A 21,996-nucleotide genomic window follows, 5' to 3' on the forward strand; every position below is an offset into this window, starting at 1 on the left:
AACTCAGTGATGCAGCGTGTCTCTGCGCTGATGAATTCAGCCTTTTTTATTGTGGTTAATCTACGGTGTGTGGAGAAGACAGCACCTTCGTTTTGCAGACCTGTCTGTGGGAAGCTCACTTCCCTTCCTTTGCTCTTCTGCATACGAGCCTATTTATTGCAGACACCAACCGGATACAAGGTTGGAGCCTGTGACTGTCACTTTTGCAGTCCTTTTTCAGATGGTCCCCATCTCTTTCAAGCAACCGTTTTCAAAGTGGCCTCCGGCACCCCCCACAAAATTGCCCTGTTTCACGTTTGGCAAAAAACAATATCGCTGACCCACTGTGTTAACAGTGCTGGAAAATAATGAAAGATAGATGGAACCAGTCGGGAGATAAATCTGTGACGGGCTCTGATGTGAAAACATTTAGTATCTGCTCTTGCTTTAATCACTCACTGTTTTTCAAGCCAGTGACAAAAACATCCTGCTGAAATAGGAACACTGGGATCCCATCTGCAGGAAGAACGAATGTTATTAGACAGGTCTTACTATTATGTAGACTCAACAGAGTATCAAGCAACATATTATTTGCTGGTTTTACTGTTGTTTTTAAGACTGCTTGAGAAAAGTTGCTTTAACCGGGCTTATAAACTTTCTAATGGCTACATAAAATTATATCTCGTCTTTGTTTATCCATAGCGTAAAGCTACCCTGATAAAAATAAAATAGGGACTTCATCTTTTAGAGGTTTACTATACCTTTATGTTGCCCTCAGGCCGCCTCTGTTTTTCTTGGAAGAAAGCTCATTCATATTTCTTCCAGCGTAGGACCAATCCTTTCTCTTTGTGAAGGCTAGAGCTGTTTGTGATAAATCCCCAGACCTTCGGGTCACATGTACGTTTGACTGAAATGTAATAGTTGTTTTGTGGTCTAAATGCCCACATTTTGTATTTGTGGATATTCACATTGGATTAAATATTTTGTAATATATTGAAACATTTCATTGTTGTGCCAGAAATATCCTAGAAACACAGCACTCTTCTTTTTTTTTTTTTTCCCTGTAACACAATCTTAGAAGTATCAAAACAAATTATGACATAAAGAATAACAGCAGGCTATGTAAAAACCTGTAAGCATATGCTCCAGGTTTAACGTAGATGGAGATGGAAGCACTTTTTTAAAGTTTTTTTTTTTTTTTTTTCAGGTATAAAACATTTTGAATATTGCTGTTTAGTCTGTGAAATGTTTCTATTTGGAAGCAACCTTGTTCTTTGGCAAACTTGGTTTAAGTCCTCCTGGATCTCTGATGACTAAACTGACAAATTTACCAATGCTCTGATGTTGTCCTAAAGCTTGTTTTCAATAGGAGAATTAACAAAAGTAAAGATTGAGGACTAGGATTTGAGAAACTAACTCACGATGAGGAACTAACACACTGAAAATGGTGGACTCCAGTGGTTTGCTTCAGTAGGTCAAATAGGAAAAGAATAGTATCAGCCGAGAGATTTTAGGAATATTGGGGGAAAAAAAAAAAAAAGTAAGTTCAAGAGTCACCAACAGCATCCTCTTTTACCAGACGCCTTCCTTAACGGTTCATGGTCTCCTGCAACTCCCGACCATTTTTCTCTGGTACAATAGAGAGCTTAGATGGCAGCAGCACAATGTGACTGGTCTGTTTGGACATAGTACATAGTTCAGTAATTACCACCTTGTCAAACTGGCAGGATATCCAAAGGGCTAAGCTTACCCAGTCCAGTCTCACTGTTTTTCTCTCCTTAGCTTTCTCCCCACATATCGAACAGTGTCCTAGTTCCAGTCCGATACTGGGAAAGGAACAGGGCGAAGGAGACCAGTTCTCCCTCTCTCTTTTCCAGAGAACTGGAGCAAAGCAGAAAAGAGCAGTGCACTCTTGGGCTTGGGGAGCATCTATGGGAGGTGAGTGTGCTGGGATCCTTGTACTCTGAGAAATGACAAGGTGCTCTACCACCTTCTCTGGGGAACCAGAACAGATCCCAACCATTCCTGCCTCCCACCCTTACAAGTGAAGTGAGATCAGAGCAGCCTTAGGGGTGGGATCTGGTTCTCGTGGTTTTCTCTTTTTCTTACTTGCCATTCATCCAAAGGAGTATTTTCATTACTGTCAAGAAAAATTCACCCAGTACAGCTGCAGCTCTGTTGGAGCAAATCGGTGGTACAGGTGAGGAGTAGAGAGATTACCTGCTCATGTCTGCTAGATTTGAGCACATGACCTTTACCCATTTTTATTCATTGTATGTCATTGGAAGAAACGGAGGACATAAAACACTTTCTTCTTGTCTGGGCTGGAGGGGAAAAAAAAAGAAGTGGAGTTTAATAGTCTTGGATTCTGGAGTGGAAGACGTGTATGACTACCTCTCAGATGGCACTTCAGTTCAGGAAAAGTAGTGAAAGTACTTGTGCTGGCAATTGTTTTTTGGGTTATTGAGAGCAGCAAGTTGAAAAAATAGAAGAGAAGAGGATACAGGGGATCCCAGCTGACCACGAGAAATCAAATTGCTTTAAAAGAAAACTGATTACCAGACATATTAAGCTTTAATCTTATTTGCAGTTAGTAGCCCCAAAGAGAATGCTTTGTTGGAGACCTTCCAAGAACAGCTATTGCAGACAGCTTGTAAAACAAAGACAATCTGATGGAAATAATGCAAATACAGTACAATGTTTGCTATAATAAAGTTAGTTTATGACCCTCTTTGTAACAAACTGAACAATAAACACCAGTTTCTTCATTGGCAATTAGTTCTAGAGGGACAAACACTTCCCCAAAGTTGACGTGAAGACAGTATTTACATATTTTTTCCAGAGGTGATTGTATCTGGTATGTAAATATACTTTTTATTTCTAAGGTTTTCTTTTAAGAACACCACTTAAACACTGAATAAGTGCAAAATGACCTCCATTGTGGCAATTTTGGTCACTTGCCTGCATTCAGCTCAAATGGAATGCTGCTTCAGATTCTGAGGCAGCAAATTGCCAAACCCTGACACAGTGACCAGCTTCAGCTGAGGCACCTTTTAATCCCAGTCCTGTCACGATGGCAGCAGCCAGGAGTTGTCATCATGACACTCAGCCACGCTATTGATGTGAATTCCAGTTACATGTACCCTGTCGGTACCCAGCCATCTCCGTTTTCCTTGTAGGTAGCCTGACCTTGAGTTCCTCATCTGCCCTCAACCTGGCGGCTCTGGGACTTTCCTTGGAAAGCTCATGGGCCATTTTGTCCCCTTCAGTTCACCTTTCTGCAGCTGCAGGCAGGTTTCCCTCTGCAGCGTGCAAGCTGTTTGTCCCTGGTCTTTTGCGGTCTTCTGGGCACACGAGAGGAGTGGCACAGCTCGGCCTTAAGCTGACTCAACAAACACGAAACCAAAGCGAGAAAAATCTAATTTATTTTTTCCTCCCCAGGCATTGTGCAGTATGTACGTTACCCAGAATAATTTGTGTCTCATGAAATCAGAAGGATAGCACTGACTATAATTACAAAACAGCACAAAGATTTTTAAAATCTGTTTATTTTTTCTTATGACTTGAATTTGTACATATATGAAAAGATCCCTCCAATAATAATTTGACAGAGTTGATTTACTAGTGCTCCACAATCCATAAACCTGAATCTCAATGCACTTCTCTTAATACAAAAGCCATAAACCTAGTCCTTAAATTATAGACTGCATTTTTGAATGTACACTTACTCCAAAATTACATCTTTTCATCTACATGGTTTAGTGAATTCATTTCATTTCTCAAAGTGTCTTTGGCTGTATCTAGAGGTCTCGCACTGACTTTTTCTTTTTGTGAAATTGATAACATTTTTGCTAAGGGAGTTTCCTAGACTTGGTCGCAGTGCAATAGCACAGATAATCGAGGTGGCATAAAGACATTCCACCAGAGGGATTTGGGCTACATCCTACGGCATCAGCAGCCATCAAGGAACAAGTGTTAAGCTGCTTGCATATGGTAAACTGCTTGCATACAATAAATCATTCTTGCTAAAACTGTGAGCGTAAATTGGAAACACGCAGTTTTGGCATAGGAAAGCCTGATACTTCTTATATTATCCGGCTGTGTATAAACACACGCAGGCTCATTCCTCAGCCTATAAATGCTAAATGAAGGCAGCTCTACCGTTCTTGCACGGGTGTGCATTACCTCTCCCCGGGAAGCGGCCTGTCATAATACACAGTCCCTAATGGATGTGTCAGCTGAGTCGCGCTGCTCTGTGCCAACACGCCGCTTGTTTAAGCGCAGATGGAAGCCGATCAGTTCGTCAGAGGTGAGCACACGTGTGAGCGCTGCGCTGGGCCAGGGCCGGCGTGAAGAAAGCCTCTTTGTCCCGCTCGGTATTTTTTACATGCGTGTTTCCTCTGTCACCTGACTACAGGTTCAAGCATTTGTCAAAACACACTTTATCTTCCCACAAATGTTCAAACTGCTTCAGTCAATGTTTGGCAAAGCCGCTCCTGGTGTAACACCCAGCTTATCTGGGCAAGACATTTCCCCTCCTCAGGAACCCACCGTCTGTGTCTGTCTCTCCCCAGTGAGGCCATGGCTGGGGAACGGGGAGCTGGTGTCGGCTGTGGTCATGCTGCTGTGCACGGGGGTCTGGGATGGCTGCCTTCACGCTCAGACAGGAAAATACCTGGCTGACCAAATGCCGTGCATCAAAACGTATGGAGGAGCAGGATCCTACATGGTCTCTGCCTACCAACCTAGCCGCTCCTTTGTTGGAGACACGGAAGAATTGTGTCACTGGTTTTGTCTTGGAGAAAAAGTATTCTAGACGGGTGCCTGGAAAGTCTGAGTGCCTTTATAAAGGCTTAAGGTATTTTCAGGGGTGGCGAGAGCAAGTAGCACGTATGCAAGGAGAGTTAGTAAAAAATCTTACGGTTAGACATAAAAAATCCTGTATGCATGGTGGCTTCTGTAAACGCGTGTTGGATAAAGGACGAGAACTGGTCAGCGGCTGAAGAGAAGGATCCCAAAGGGGAGAAACCAGTGGAGGCACCCGTCCAGTTCCCTGCAGGACTGTGGCAGCAGCACGACAGTGTTCAGCACTCAACTATTTGTTTGCCTGCACACCTTCGCTTTTTCCCTTTCTAGCTTTAAATTGTACCTAAAACATAGGGTTAGATTTGTTCATGAAGAGCACAGCGCGGTTTCTGGGTTCTGTAAAAGTCTTTAAGGATGCGTTATCTCAGAGATGGAGCTTTGCTTGTGGAGGAGACCCAGCCGAAACTCTGCTCGTTAGCCTTTCCAACGAGGGCACACAAACTTTGACCTACGAACCTTGAAAAGCCCCATTTAAGACCAAACACCCCACACAATTCCAGCGCCAAGATATTTTTATTGCTGCCGTTTCCGCAGCCGTTTCCCAGCGGCACTGCAGGGGCTCCCTCCCGAGGGGCCGCCACACGGGGCCCGGCGCCTCAGGTCCCCGCGACGGCCGTGAGGCGCCGCGCTCCCGCCGCCACATCCGGGCCCGGCGGCGGGGCGGAGCGGGTCCGGGCGGGCTCCTCCCGCCGGCCGCCCCCTTCCCCTGCCGGCGGCCGCCCCCTTCCCTGCCGCCGCCGCCCCCGCGCCGGTGATGGAGGCGCGGCGCTGAGCGGGGCTCGGGCGGCTCGGGCACCGCCGCTGCTGCTGCGCGGAGGGCTTGGGGGATGCGGAGCGGGCGCCGCCGGGGGACCGCAGCTGCCGGCTCCGGGGCGCTGAGGGAGGACGAGGAGGAGGCGGCGGCGGCTGCTCCTGCTTCTTCTTCTTCTCCGCCGGGCTCCGTGTGACCGCGCCGCAGGAAGAGCGGGGCCGAGGCGGCGGTGGCGGCGGCGGCGCAGGGCGGCGAGCGGAGGCGCCGGGCGGCCGTAGCGGGCGGCAGCCCCGGCCCCAGCCCCAGCCCCGGCCCGGCTGCGCCACGGCGGCGGCGGCGCCAGCGGCCGCGCCTCAACCCGCTGCCAGGCGGCGGCCGCGGCTCGGCCCCCCCCCCGCCGCCGCCGCCGCCGTTGTCGCCGCCGCTGCCGCTGCTGCCCGCAGGGCTCGCCCCGCGCCGGCCGGCCGGTGACGGGCGCGGCAGCGGCGGGGCCCCGCGTCCCTCCCTCCGTGTGGCTGGCGAGCCGAGGTGAGTGCCCCCCTAAAAGCCCCCCGGTTCCCTCCGGTTCCCGCATCCCCACGCCTGCCCCGGGCAGCTGGGGGCGGCCCCGGCACGCGAGCTCCGGGGGGTCCCCGGGGGCTGTTCCCCGTGCCGGGCTGCTCCCCGTCCCTCGCGGCTCAGAAAGCCGAAGAGGATTTGGGATAAGCTCCGGTTCTCGGTGCCGGGGAACTTTGTTTTCTCGCGGCTCGAGCCGTGCTGGCGGGGGGGTCGTGCCTCCTTCCCCGCCCGGAGAGCACCAGCGCCTCTCTGCCTCCCTCCCCCTCGTTATTAACCGCGACCGAGGGGGTTGTAGCTCGTGCTCGGCCCCAGCGGTCCCCAGAACCTGTCGGTCTGTGAACTTGGGGAGTGCGGGTACTGAAACACAAACGGGTTTTCGAGCGGCAGCTGCCGAGAGAAATAACTTTTATGGCGAGGAGCGGGAGTGAACCAGCATCTTCTGTTTATATAAGCGGTGTTGGCGCTGCGCGAACTGTAAATGAACGTAGCCGACAGCTGTGCAGACCAAAACTATGCAACCGAACCGTGCATTTCTGTACGCTGCTGCCCTCAACTTAGCTCCGCTGCAACGGCAGAGGAGACCATGCCTCTCTGCACGCCTGGAACACCTCAGGACTCGCCTTTCTCCTAAATACAAAGGGCTGCTTATACTGGAGAAAGCATTTCGCTTTCTGGTGCCAGCTTCGTCGCTTTCCGTGACTTGGAATTTCGTCCGTGCCCTCCCTGAAGTGGTATTGTTAGCGCCGAATTCGCTGCGTTTCGTCAGGCTTACCTTGTCGGTGAGACGTGAAAGCACGTCAGAGAGAAATCTCTCTCAAATGATTGTCGATAGGGAGCTTGTGCGGTGTGATCATCTTCAGGAGATGATACAGCTGGCACCTGGCAAGGACACCGCAGACAAGTCACCCTTGAGATCAAGGTGATAACGATGACACCCGGGCTGTTATTGGATGCTGTCTGGCTTTTCACAGTTGTGGCTCTGTGAACGAAGATGCCTTATTCCTTAATTTGGAACATGCCAGTTCAAAAACGTTAGTGAAAGTCATGGAAATGTTTTAAAAGCACCATGTGACAGCCATTGCCTACCCGGTGGTACCGAGGTGGTACTGTGCTGCTTCTGTACAAACATTTAGCTCCCCCCTTCTCCCTGCCTTCAGCCATCGCAGGCTGGGTTTGTTAAAGCACGTTCAGGAATAAGCTATATGGGGAAAGAATGGAGGTACTTTAGCATGAATTTCAGTGCCAAACTGCTGCCTTGGTAAAATAGTACCCTGCTGTCTTCTAGTTGGAAGAACTTCCTTCCTCGTCTCTGGTGCTGTCCTTTCTTTGTTGCGTACGTGTTGGTAAAACTGCACGTTAGCTGTAAACTTGTGAAATATTTTTCTTTCTTCTGTCACAGAAATAGCGTGGTGTTTATCTTTGGGCTGAGAACAAAAAGTAGCTCCAGGGACACTCGCCTAAAAATAGGATACTTCCAAACACTTAACTCGTTTGAATGTAATTTAAATTAAGTTTAGTTCAAGAGACAAGAAATTCTTGCAAGATCTTGCATTTTATATTTTTAGAGATCTCAAGTGCACGTGGTAAGTCCCAGAATATCCACCTGGGACAGAAGTTTGATTCACCGGACCAAAACATTATGGTCTTGGTTCTGCTGCCATCCCCAGCCTGTTTCTTTCAGTGTTGCCTACAAACTGAAGGCACTTTTTGGGGGGTGTAGGTTATGTGAAAACACCTTCTACCACCTGGAGTGGTGCTTCTGAGCATGGGGCTTTTTCATGCTTATAAGCCATTTGCTTTGAAAAAGAATTCCTGAGGTTTTTTTATTTGTGTTAAACTATGAACTGAAATCTGGAGCTTCTGTTGTGGTAGGGCCTTACGCCGATACTTGACAGCAGCGGAGGTGAATCCTTACTTGATGCTCCTCGTGCCTTACTGGCCTTCTGTCCCTGCTGGCAGATTCTGGGTTACAAAGGCACACTGTGGAAATGACTTTGGAAACTTAAGCATTATGTGTCGCAGAAGCGTAGGTATGAACTGCCTCTTCGTTTTTGAGGTGTAAATTATTTCTGGTCTGTTTGTTGCTTGGTCTGCTAATAACTACATATATTTTCATGTCTTGCTTCGTTATTCTTTATATTACCAGTATTAATTTCTAATCTCTTCATAAAAGTTTCTTCAGCCACACAGTCTAAAACTAGAGCTGCCTTTTTGAGACACTGACTAAGAATGACCCGCTACTTTTATGAAGATATTCCAGTTTTGCCAACGCTTGCTAGCTCCTCTTGAATCCTGATGTTTTTCATTTCCAACAGCTACGCTCTCGTATCGAGCACAGGTCTTCCCTGAGTTCCATAGGGATGCTTATAATCCTCTTGTTTTTGCTAGGTCTACTTAATTTATAAGTTGCTGACCATACTGGTTATTCCGTCTTCAATTTTCAGGGCCACTTCTTCTGTGTTTATTACCACTGAGTTTTATCTGCTGCCGTGCTGCTTGTACATTGTGGTTGATTAGCTCCCAGTTAGTTACATTTTTGTTCTTCTGTACTTGCTTGAGCTCCCATAACTGTTAACGTTTTTAACTTCTCAGGTCATTAATAACTGCCTTTACGTGCAGCTTGCTTTATGGATCCTTGAAGCATCCTGTTAACCTTTTGCTGTGCTGAGCTTTGGCGATGTGCTCGTAGTCCAAGCTTTCTGCTTCTTAGCTAGGAATAAAAGAATAAAAATAAAACTTAATTTCCAGATCTCCATGATATTTTGCTTTATCTCTGCAGAGTTGTGATCGTGGCTCTTACTCGACTTGAGCACCAAATCTGTTCTTGACAGTAGTATTCTAAATTTAACATCCCCAAATAAAATGTTTTAACTGTATGCGTGTCTTAAAAGCATTTTGACGCCATCTTCCACTAATTCTAGCAAAGCATTTTCCCCCTTTTACAGTCTTTCTAGCGAGCTTAGTCCATTATGTGAAATCAGCCCATCATAAAAATCAATGGAATTGATATACTTTTAGCTAATGTATTAAAGAGCTGGCTAACTGTTCTATTATTCACTTCTTGATTGCTTAAATACGTTTTTGCGCTATGAAATACGGATATTCTTAAGGGGCATTTACTTTCAGTTGAATTAGAAGCTTGCGACTTTGAACACTGCATAAATATCTTGCGTGTGCGCTGCTCTGCTAACTCCCAGCTCCTCGAGGCGTAATCCGCCAAGGAGAAGGAACTTGAATTCTCTAAAGCTCTGCAGATTACTGAGCGGCGGTTCCTACCTTCTTATGGGAAACGTGACTTTGGTTTCTTGTGCCTTTGTTTGAAGGGCCCGTGGAGCTGAGCAACGTAAGAAGCTGCGTTTAGCTGATAACCTCGGGTGTCACTGAAAGCAAGCGCGCAGGGAGATTTGACCTGGCTGGTTAAGAAAAGGCACCCTAGGCAAGGTGATCTCCAAAGGTGGTCTCCTGGTGTCACCTGCCACCATTTCTCCTGTTATCCAGAGCTTTATTTTGAAGCATTAAAATAATTGTCTTTCTTTCTCTGCTGCCTTTAAGTGGTAGGTATGGAACTGTGGTATGGAACGTGACTGTGAAGTGGCTTCAAAACTTTTCTCTTTTTGCCAAGGTATTTGATTTTGGTAGTAGAGTGTTTCGCTTTATTTCTGGGGAACTGAAAGTTATCCTGAATAGTCAGAGCTCTATGATGGTGCTCTTTCACTGAAATTCGAGTTTAGTGACCACTCCAACTCTCACTGATAGTTTCAGCTTGTGTATTCTTCCTTTGCTATCAGCTCTCTTCCAGCACTTTAAAGATATACACAGGTAGGGGTTTTGAGCGCTATCTGTGTTGCAGACTGCTGTCCTGCCTAATCTGATGCTCCTCGAGCCAGTGCTTATTCCTCCGTGAGAAGTTACGGTCAGTGAAGAGCAGATAAAGCAGCAGCAGACAGTCTGCTGCTGTGGAAGTTCAGAGTGTAGGATCAGCTGATGTACGGCTGCTGGGAAACTCATCCCTAGGTAAGGAGGGAAGTGCTTTCCCATGTTTTCCTGTGCCACGCTGTCATCAACTTTCAGAAACTTCACCGTGTTGGAAAACTTACTCAGTATTCCTTTGTAACAGGATGCAGTGCTATTTTCATGCTAAGTTCCAACAGTTCCCGAATTGCAACTGAAGTCACACGACAAAGTTTGTCATCACAGTTACGTGGAACAACTGAATCGGGATGATACGCAGCATCCGAGTTCCCTGTGGAAAACTTGTTACAGGCAAGCGAGAGGCTGTGTCGTGGTCTTTGATTCTTTTTGTGCTGCATCAGAAAAGACTCCTGAGCTTCAGCTGGTGCTTCCCGTCAGCTGCAGGAGTTATGGTAATATCACAGTGCATACATACCTCGTATTAAGTACTTCTACAAGAGACAGGAATACTAGCCTCATTTTACAGGCACAACATGGTTGAGGCCAGCAGAGCCTGCAGAATTTGAATCCAAGTCTGTTTACTTTTCTACAGCCCCAGGTCTTCATTATCTTATCTTTCTTCATGCCATCTAAGATTGTACGCATGCTAGCAATACCTTAGTGCAGGCTGTAAATGACAACCAGAATTACACAGAGAATTAGAAAGGGTGTGTTAATACCAGGGTTCTCGCAGGGAGTGGGAAGCGAGGTTTAGGTTTTATGGAAGGTTCTGTGGGGAGCAAACTGGGGAGATGAATATTGGTAAAAGTTTGGAATTGACTGCCAGCAGGTAAATAGAGGTTTGGAAGCACTCATGAGCACAGGGGCTGACTGAAAAGCAGAATGAAAAATTAATCAAAGGACCACGGACCAATATAAAGGGAAAGAGGTACCTATTACTGGTCTTAATCAGATGTCTCCACGAAGGATTCTGAAATGAGTATACCCATAGTGGCCAGGATGGGCAATGACTAAGACTGAGCAGAAAGCTGTCTCCCACCCCTGCCAAAAGTGTATGACAAGCTGATGCAATCTCATCTGGTCATTTCTTGGCTTTGCTAGCTAATGGTGTGTGGTGGTTTTTTTTTCTTTTTACAAGTACGATATACTTCTGAATCTTGAGAGGGTTCAAGTGCAAATTAGTTGTGATTGGTCAGAGTTGTGCTTTCACTCTGATGTTCGAGAGTTTGATTGCCATTATGAATAATTTAGCATTCAGAACAACCTGGGATCTTATGTCCATATCCTGCTCATGACACTTCTGCGTTAAATACATCAAAGAGCGAGCATTCAGTATAGAGGCATTTTTTAAGCATCTTTAAGGACTCATTTAGGTTAAAATTAAGCTAATGGATTTATTTAATTTTCTGTTCATTATGTACTCAGAGTAATTGGGATTGATACACTTCTCAAACGCAGAAGCTGAATCCTAATTCTAAGCGCAAAGCTCAGCTTTGACTTCTGTCTCCAGACAGTACTTCTGCAAGAAATTACTGCAATTTGTGCTGACTGCAACGCGACTTTGCACGTCCAGTTTGTGAGTTAGTGACTGTTGTAAAGATATTAAGGGCACACTTCCACAGAACTTTTTTTTAAAAGACAATTTAGTGGCTTCAAACTCTAATGTCTATAGTGTCATGTGAGTGAAGTGAGTATCTACTATCTTTATCTCTGAAAATGGCTGAAGGCTGCATACCACAACAGTTCTGTACCAAAGAAGTATTTGGAATAATAGATACTCTTAGAATAGCTAAAATAGCTAAAAAAACAAACCTGATGGAAACTGTTGTCTTTGTTCATACCTTTTCCAATATACTCTTGCACTTTTTTCTTAAGGGCTCACAGATCAGAAGTTTACTAATTTAAGTACCTGTATTTTTAATAGTTCAGTAAACCTCTTTTATTTTCAGCTTTCAAATTGTGGAGATAGTACAATGTGTACATGTCCACACTAAAAAATACTAAGCTCCATAAAGTGCAGCAGAGGTACTACAGTTAAGGTACATTTATTTGAAATAAACATTTTGAGGAAAAATGGAACTGCCACTGAAAGCTCTTTGCCCGCAAAGAAAGGCTATAAAGTTGAAGTCCTTTGTCAGACTGACACTTCTGACCATTTGATTTTGTGGAAAATTTCCTGAAGTGAAAGTCTTGGAAACAGCGTGCGAAGGACGAAGTCATGCAGTTGGGTAACTTTAGGGAGTAGAAAGGGACAGTGCTACCTTCAGGAGCCTTAATGCAGGCTAAAATGGTATATTCTTTATTTCCTTCTGCAAACTTTACCAAACCTTTAGGTTCTTATCACAACTTGCACCTTACTCTGGTGTTAAGTACTTTCTATGTTATCATTTTATGTGTAAAAAGGGTTACAGATGGAATAGAAAAGCACACTATGTTAAGTTTGCATTTGCTCAGCTTCATTCTAAGTCTGTGGCCTCTTTAAAGAACAGGCTGTTGGCTGATAACATTTTGGAAGTGTGATGTAAGGTAGCTGAGGAAAACAACTCCAAGCTGCTCCGTGGTCTCTTCTTCAACTTCTGCTGTGGTTTATTTGGGCGCTGGAGTGAATAGGGAGAATAATGTGGTAGAAAGGATGTGCAGGAATTCTTGATTCATTGTAAGAGCTCAAGCCCCATGCTAAAGCACGACAGAACGGAATAGCTGCTGATATATTATACAGCATACTCATCAGAAATGCTTTTTTTTTTTTTTTCCTTTTTCCCAGCTTCCAATTAGTTTAAACATATGACATCAGTGATTTTATGAATGCTGGGCTAAAATATTTTCAAAGAGTATAGATCCACTTCAGGGCTGTTTTGACTGAGCAAAGTCCCAAAGTAAATGGCTGGCAGTCTAGCCTTCGGAGTAATTCTGATGGGCTGAGAGCTGAAGGAGCATTGGTCATATGGCGTTAGAAAAACTAGTGTTCATTATGGGTTTTACATGCTCTAAAATCTGTGTTTGATGTTCGGCTGTGAATAGATTCATTGAGTTGCTAGGAACTGCATTAATATTTTATCAATTCTAAAATCATTTGTATGTTTCTAGTTGAAATACTTGCAGAAAAATGTTAGTTTAAAGAATGAGGCAGAATTTGTACTGAGACTGTCCAGCAGCGCCAACAGACTACTGCAGAAAATTTGTTAAGTCTTTTTAGAAAGCAGCCCCATAATGCTTCTTTCTTTTAGTTCATTTTGAATTTTGCAGAGTTGTCAAATCACATCCTCTATTTTGTCTTCCCATGTCCAGGAAAACTAATCACTTTGCTGCAACCAGTTAATGCTTGAAATCTGCTGTGTGAGAGAAACCAATTGTCCCAGTCTCAGCTGTGATCTGATTCACAGAAGTACAATAATATGTAATTTTCTTGCTCTGGATTATATCAAAGCTTTCTTACACAGTGTTAGACTTTCATGACTATTCCTTTTCTCCCCAAATTGTGCTTTTCCAAACACAGTAAGAACTCAGGGCTGAAACAATGGTTTCTCTACGTTTCATGAATGTTATGTGTATTTGAAAGACATCTAGAGACTTTTGTTTTAACCACATTTTCCTCTTTGTAGAAAATGTCGTAAAACATCTCAACTTCTGCCAGGAAAACAATGCCTTTTATTTTTTGCAGCATACCTCATGTTATTTGCGCTAGAGTTAATGAACAGCGCTGAGCTGCAGTCACTAGTCTTCACTAATCCACTAGTTTGGATTACTGGTGTTTTTAAACAAAGAAACCACAATGGGATGTTTATTTAAACGAACGGGCTTTCTGTATTGCCACTTCCATGCAGAAGAGCCCAGACTTCAATAGCATGCGAGTCAGGCACTGATTTCTAAATCAAATGTTTGACCTTGGGATCTTCAGAGCTGAATTTGCAACATCGAGGCTGTAAATATATTTGATGCCTAATTTCTTATAATCAAACCATCTTTTGTTGTGGAGGCTAATGAAATTATGATTCACTACCACTTCCGTTTGCAGGGATGAGCTGTGCAATCTATTTCTATGGAGCAGAAACGAGAACAATTTCTTGTTATTCTAAGAGACTGCTGGCTGCTGTGTCCAACATTTGTAACCCGTGCTGGCTAGTTGGTAGTTTAAAACAGCTCTTATCAATTACTGTTGTAGCATACTAAGCTAAGTTGTTATTTCTGCACTTCTTCCATTTGTGTGGGTCTCTAGCGTGTGGTTGGGCGTATCACTAGTTTTTATTCAGAAAGATGTGGATTCAAGATTGGCAGCAGAGAAATGTATCTGAAAGAAGTCAAAATAATAAAAATAGTGGTGTTTTTTTTTTTAATCTAGCTTTACGCATCTTAGACCTGTCTATCTGAAACTGAGCTCATCCTCTTTTTTGGAAAAATCATCGCTTTTTTAGACTGACTTGAGATTTTCAGTGGGGAGAAAGAAAGAAAATTACCTTAAAGTCAAGTTACGGAGAATGTCCATTTTACTATACTGGTCATCCTTGGAGAGTATTCAGAAAATGCCTTATATTTTCCTTTGTATATGAGCTCTTGACATGATTTAATTTACTGGAGATATTTCAATGTATTTTGAATGACTTAATGAGTTCTTTTGTGTCTTAACAATGTATTAAGCCATTACATAAAAGATAAACAAAGATATGCCAGGAGAGGAAGCCAATACTCACTTAAGGGAAAAGTGATGACCAGTATCACTTGAAGTAAATTGAAATCAACTACGACTACTGCTTTGGCATCATGAAACTTGTTGTGGGCTGAGCAGTCACTTTGAGGCACAAGAAGGAGAAAGTTCAGCCAGTCTTAAGCATGTAATAGTTGTTGAATAATTATCTTCCTTTTCCAAAAGGGATATTTGCTCCAAGGGAGAGGGGGAATGAAGTATTTATAAATAAAAGCTTGCATGCTTATAGAAGAACACTACTGAAAAAACTCAAAATTTAGGGAGTCAACTGCATATAGGTTAGGAAAATAAAGAGGCTTCTGACAATCTTAAAACTATGTGCCTGAAAATGTTTATCTGCTGTAAATAAAGGTTTCTGGAGAAAGTGCCTTGGTACTTTCAGGAGAGAGGAGAATTGCAGAAAAAAACCTTCAATACACAGAGTTTTAAAGGATGTTTGGAAAAACGTGAAGGCACGTGCTTTGGCATATCTAAATGGATCAAATACACAGCCCTCAAGTGATGGAAAGGGCATTTCCCTAGCTCTGTACAAGCATTGTCTGGACTTCTGCTCGTTGCCTGCAATTCTTCTGTTTTCTCATCGCATGTCAGATATGGTAACTTCAAGCTCTGTGGTACTCCTTGTTGTAAAAGCAAATGCTGTTTTTACTTGAATGCTTGGCCCAGCACAGCATTAAAATGGCAGCTCCTCTTGTGCCAAAGCCATTTGATAGAGTTTGATCTCCTGCTCTGTTCACCTTTTGTCCTCTATCACTCTTTCCCCATGGGCTGTCCCTTCACCTCCAATTTGTTAGGGTGCTTTTAATCATGTTATCTGACTAAAATATTAAGTTACCAGAGGTTTGAAGAAAATTGGTGCTTCAGCAGAAGAAAACCACATTTCACACACTCTATAGAGGCCGTAGGGTGAGCTCAACAGTTGCCTGTTCTTTTCTGGTCTGCGAGTTCACCAATTTTGTTTTGTATTGTTTTGTTTTGACTGACCAGATGGCACACGTAAACCTTGGAACAAACCATAGCATGTGGTATCTCCTGCTGAGCTGGTAATTAAGTGCCACATGAGAGAGATGATAGCATCACGTGGGGAACGGAGGTTTGGGGAGCTGAGGAATAGAGGAAGAGCTCACAGGGTCCAGCATCAAGGCGCAGAGGTTATCGCTGGTGGCTACAGCCTGTGGGAGATCAGGTCACTAATTCTGCGTTTAACAAGGCAGGATAGCTTGTTTTAGCAAGAGCTGCGTGTGGATAGACTAATTTATTTCTAAGCATCAGCATTCCATAAGATACTTTTCAGGGTGCTGCTGCTCGTTTTGCAGCTGGTCCTTTTAAATTATTTTTTCAAAAAGGGCCAGCCAGCTGTTGCTACAGTGAACTTTTTTAGAAGATCACAGTGCTACAAGTTAACCCGCTTTGCTTGCTTTAATGAATAGTTGGTCCTGTTTCTTCTCCCCAACACAAAGCTTCCATAGTTTGCGTATGAACCTTTAAACCTGAATTTACTGAAGACATACATTTTTTAATGGGAATAGTTTGGAACTTGCTCTTTGAAGAGGTAATTGGTGTATAATGTGGCTATTTGGTGGGTACACTATCTCCTGTTCTTTTGAGAGGGGAAAAAAAAAAGGCAGGAAAGCAGACTGCAGCAAGATGAAGAGAAGATTAATGTACTGTTCGTACGTGAACATAAGGTGATGCAGTTAGGGATTGTGATAACCTAGATTATTTACTTTCTGAATACCATGAGGAAAAGAAATGTTTGAAGCTCAATTCACCGTCTTTGTATTAGTATTTCCTTCATTAAAATTAAACTGGATACTTTACAGCATTAGGAGAACTGAGATTTACTTTTTATCTGTGGGAGATACTTGCACAGAAAGGAGGCATGAGAAAATGAATAAAGAAACTGCTCGGACTTTCTTTAATTTCAATTATTAGACATTTAATTATGACCTAGTTTCTCTGATGGGTGAATGTTCTGCACATCAGTGTCCCAGAAACTATTAGGGAACACTTACCATCCCATATTACAAATAATAGTTTAACAGTTTATAATGTTCTCTCACTTTCCTGAAAGTACGCAGCTAAATGATGTGATTTTTAAGGGCTTCTTTGATATTGAGAAATCCAATGTTAATGTAAGAGTGGGCATATTTTACGTGTTCTTACCCTTATTTTCTGTTTTTACCTGAATTCTCTGCTATTTCTACATATACTACATAACATAACTTCCTTGTCATCAAAAAGATTATCATCAGAAGAGTTGGTAGTTTCAAGCCATGAAATAAACAAATCATAAGAAAAAGCATAGGTTGTCTTAAGGTGTTTTTTTTTTTTTTAGTTATTAGTCATTTGTTACTGATGGTATCTGAAATCTGTGTATATGTTGATTTACCTAACAGGGGTTGTTTTTTATATCAACAAAGATGTGTAAATTATATGTAACAATACATTCTGTTACATTCAAACTTTCCTTCATTCTGGTAGTGTTTGTGGGTCATTGGCATGCTTTTCAGAGCCTTGTAAAGTATATGACAGGGTCACAAGATATTGAAATACTGTTCTGTTGGCTCCTCCTCAGCTTTTGATTATTTCAGTGAGTGTGCAAGCTGTAAATGGTCAAATGTTAGAACCCTTTTTTTTTTTTTTTTTTAAAAAACAGAAAAGGACAGTGCTTTGTTGAAAACTATTTCAAAAAACCCTGGTAGGTGCCTTGAATAAAAGTTTGAGGTTGAGGAAAATTGAGACTGGGTGTCATAAGTGATTCAATAAAGCATCTTTTAATGATTAAAAGTGGTTGGGTTGGGGAGAATCAAAATTTCAGACTTTTGTAGCATCTGAACTGCTTTGAAGTACGAATTCTGGTAGAAGATCCCACTGATGAGACTAAAGCCATGATCTCCAGGCTTCCTTGGACAACTGCACTGAGCAATGCGAAAGAAGCAATGACATCCCCCTTTTCGCCGTCTTAGTTTACTGCGGCTACTAACAGCACTGGAGAGTCTCCTCTAGACCATGCTTTGCCTACAGGCATGCACTGGGGGCTCCAACTGGAACTGAACAGGAGGTAGGCAACAGAAAACCAGTCAGAGGAGGAAACAGAAGAACTGAAAGAAAATAAAATGTAAATCTTCTGCTGTAGAGGATACCAAAAGTACTTAAATGGCTAAATAGTATGTCAATAGCTGTTTTGTCAAATAGCAACAGCTATCATTGTGTAGCAAACTAATTAGTAAAAAAGAATCTGCAAATCCCCAAACTATTAAGAGACTGTAGATGTGTAGGCAGTGGGGAGAATCTCCCTGTTGTCAGATGGAAGTTTTGACTGGTATAATTAACCTGTCTGGTCAATGTCAGGTAGAAAAAAATCAGTTTGACCTCCTTTCTCACCCCTCCGGTCTCACTGACAAAAGTCCAAAATTTACTAGCTGGAGGACTTAGTTTCCTTTTAGTGCTTGCTTGTGCTTTCTGGAAATGCAACAAAAAGTTGAAGTAATTACTTTAAATGCTAGAGAATTTGATATAATTCTGGCCAAAGATGGTGAACTGTGATTTTCAGGAAAATATCAGTGCGATCTTTGCAAAAAATGTGAGGAACTTGTATACTACAGTAAAATGTTGTACAGGGATCGTACCATCCGCTTTCATTTACAGCACGGGGCACATCGTTATAGCCCTGGGGTAGGTTGGAATAGTCTTTGAGGAGATGGGTGAGAGAGGTGATCTATTTGGATAAGAGATGATGTCTCCTTAGCAAAAAATTACATGTTAGTCCCAACCAGACAGATAAGATAATTGTGTAAGAAGTTAAACGTTCATGCTCTCTAAATAATTGTAGCTTTCTATCTCATACATGTGCCGAAGATGTCACCGAATTCCAGTCTTTCGCAATCTTATTTGCCGTGTTCATTCTTGATAAGCAGAATATTGTTGAAATAGTATGAAAAACAGAATGGAAATTTCCAGTCTGTATGGCATTTTCCCATGAGTATGAAAGGCACTTAAGGGTATTGCTGAAAGGATTATATTTAATTCATCTTTTTATTTAGAGTTTGTTTATAACTTATTTTCTGGAAGCTGAAGTGTTCTGTAGCAGAACACACCTACTTACCAAATAAAACGTTCAGATTTTATTTTTGTAGAAGTTGTAGTTCTCACTGTCCTTGTCTTTCCTTACAGAATAGCAAGTACCTATCCTAGCTGAGATGCTGGTTATTTTAGCTTTAGTATCTTCATTTTTAGGGGTTGATTTGAAACTTAAACATTCTGCATTCACATTACAACTTAACATTTGCTGTACCCTAGGACAGGCTTCTATATGGAAGGATCTTGTTTAATCCCTTTCTAGAGCATTCAAACCAACAGCGTTCCTTACCCTTGAACAAGCCCAGGTGTTTTGGTGAAGTGGGTGTTGATAAAACTGACATCTTTCCAGCTATGGAGAATGCTAAATGGTTGAAGTTGTCAAATAGTTGATGAAGATTGCCAACAGGGGAAGTTTCTCAGACCCTGAAGCAGTCTACCAGGTATCAGATTAATAATGCTTCCCTCACCCTGTTAGGATGTAATTCACAGCCTTCCTCGCCCACAGCAGCTGCTGAAGAGCATCTGAAACAACATGGAGGTCAGATACAGAATAACTGAAGAAAGAAGCATTTAGAGAAAAGAGAGAGTTACCAAGTAACAAGTGTTGAAATTTAGTGAAAAAGCAATGGCAAATCTCAAAATTGAAGATGTGTTATAGATTCAGGTTGGATAAGCCCTCCAAGATCATCTGGTCCAACCATACCCCTACCACCAATGTCACCCACTAACCCATGTCCCTAAGCACCACGTCCAGCGTCTCCTTGAACACCCCCAGGGAGAGTGACTCCACCACCTCCCTGGGCAACCCGTTCCAAGTGAACAGTGAAATGAACCTGGCCACTCTTTCCCTTCCTGAAGCCTGTATGGTGACAGAGATGGTAGGTGTTTCTGTATTACAGTTCATTTCCACGTTAAACTACCTTTAACCTGTATCCAGAGGTGGCATTTTCAGAAAGGAGGAAGCATTGTGGGGAATAATATAAAACTGCTTAGGGACTGCGGGACGTTACAGTGCTTTCCTTGGGCTGCGCTGCTGATTTTCAGTCTTTTTTCTTTTTTTTTTTTTAAATTTAATTTTAGGCATGATGTGTATATAAACTGCATGCCTTCCTTCCTGGATACTGAAATATCTTTTGGGTTTGTGTGTGTAAAACAAAAATGCACTGCAAACAGCTGGCTGCCTGGCTCAGCAACTAGTAAGTTAAGTGAAATAGGGTATTTCTAGGAAGAAACCTTAAGATTTGCAGTATGCTTTGGGAAGCTGTAGCCTGCATTGCTGTGTTGCCAAAGGCTATGTTAAAACAGCAGTGCTTTTTTTTCTTCTTTTTTTTGTAGGAGAGCTAATTCATTGCTTTGTTGTTACAGTTTCCTCATCCTTATTATGACAGTGTTAATAGCTCTAAGTATTCTGTTTCGACTGCCTGCTACTGATTTTATAGAAAAGGACAAGAAAGAAGCTTGGACTGGTATTACTAAGTGAATCCATTGTTTCTGAAACTTGATAACGTAACGCTTCCTGTGTTCCTTTGTGGTAAACACAACTTCCTGAAATAGGGACCATTATCTCACCTGAAGCCAGAAAATGTTTGTCTGCCTGCCTGCGCTTGGAAGAACGGAGGAGCATTTTTAAAGTGATCTCCCTGCTCTTGCAAATGAGAAATGATAGTCATTTGTCAGCTCAGCCAAATTTCTGATCCCGTTGCAGGCAGCAGAGCTTTGCTGGGAGACAGATGAAGATATCCAAAACTAGAGTTTCTGTGGGAGGGTTAGTATTTATGTGTATGAAGACATATGCTCACTTAAGCAGTTTGTTGTTTTAGGGCATGTAGACTGCTGTTGACACTGACAGACGGTCCTACTGAAATTTTTAAAATCTGACAGAAGGCAGCAAACCATTCCTTCTCCACTCCCATGGATTTCCCTCCCACAAATTGTTTCACTGAAGCATCAATCTTTTCAAAGAGCTGGATCCACAGCCCAGACTTTTTTTTTTTTTTTGGTAGTGGAGATTCTAGATATTATTTTTGTGTTCTGTGCTAAGTTTTATTTTTTTAAGGTTTACTTTTATGTTCTGTAAGCTTACTGTTTCTTGAGTTAAAGTCCTTCTAATAAACAGTATGTTATTTTGGACTTTGGAGTTATGATCTGCTTGTTCACCTCTTAAACAGCTGACTCTCATCCCCCAGTATGTAATGGAAATATTAATGCTCCAATGTGTGATAATTTAGGGCTTCATAAAAGCTTGTGGACAAGAATACTATTTTCTCCTTTTCCTCTTTGATTAACAACTGCTAATTACATCTTGCAAGAGAATACTTCCTATTTTATATATGAGTTTTTTATGGTTAGATTTAGTTCCTAAGTTAGTAAATATGTAAACAGCCTTTCTTAGCTCTGTATACAGCCATAAATTATATAATTTAGAATGAGCACTCTCTACTATTAATATTTCTTTTGCAATTAAGGTACAGAGCTGAATAGAAAGTAGTGACTTTTATGCCTGTGTGCTGGGGGAAATGATTTCTCAGCATCTAAGCAGACAATTAGATGTGTGGAGCAGTGGCTTTACATTGGGGACTTTATACCACTTAGCACTCCGTTTATTATCTTCATGAGAAAATATTATGTTATTGAGATCCTTTGTAAATGTTGAGAAGCGTTGTGTAAATCTGACATTTGCTCGTACAAGATTAGTAGTTGATTTATCTCAAGTGCTGATTGTTGTGAGTGCTAACTAAGTCTTAGGGTCTTGCTTAGGTATCTCCCCCCCCACACTCTTTTTTGCTTTCATTAGCGTGCTGCAGTCTACACTAAAATTGGATGGGGGGTGGATTTTGGAACAATAAGCTTTTGGTTAGATATGGAAGAGTTCTGTAGTTCCCTTTCCCTACTGATAAGGTAGAGTTGCTGTACTTTCATTATCCCATAATTGCCTATTGCTGGTGCCACCTACAAGCTGACTTCTTGGTCTGTGGAAGGCTGAGGCTGTGATCTTTTAAGCAGCATATTGCGACATAGTTGAACTTCTGTAATCTTGTATCCCCCGGTCATCCCTGACGTAACAGGAAATGTTTGTAGTTACCTCATTCTCTCTAGTTCTATTTTAAAAAAGCATCACTGGAAATGGAGAACTTGGGTATGACAA

General features: G+C 42.6%; 1 protein-coding gene across 3 annotated transcripts in view; it reads left to right on the forward strand.

The window, feature by feature from the left end:
* The first annotated feature begins 5,986 nt into the window (after positions 1–5,986).
* The window catches only part of GALNT1 (polypeptide N-acetylgalactosaminyltransferase 1), an 82,360-nt gene continuing 66,350 nt past the window's right edge, over positions 5,987–21,996 (forward strand). The window contains exon 1 of one of the 3 annotated variants that reach the window (XM_083823064.1): positions 5,987–6,124. The gene's annotated coding sequence lies outside the window, so the exon portion shown is untranslated. The remainder of the gene's footprint in view (positions 6,125–21,996) is intronic. The other 2 variants (XM_083823061.1, XM_083823063.1) reach the window with 2 other exon arrangements.

Source organism: Anser anser (assembly GCF_964211835.1).
Source record: "Anser anser genome assembly, chromosome: 2".
NCBI lineage: Eukaryota > Metazoa > Chordata > Aves > Anseriformes > Anatidae > Anser > Anser anser.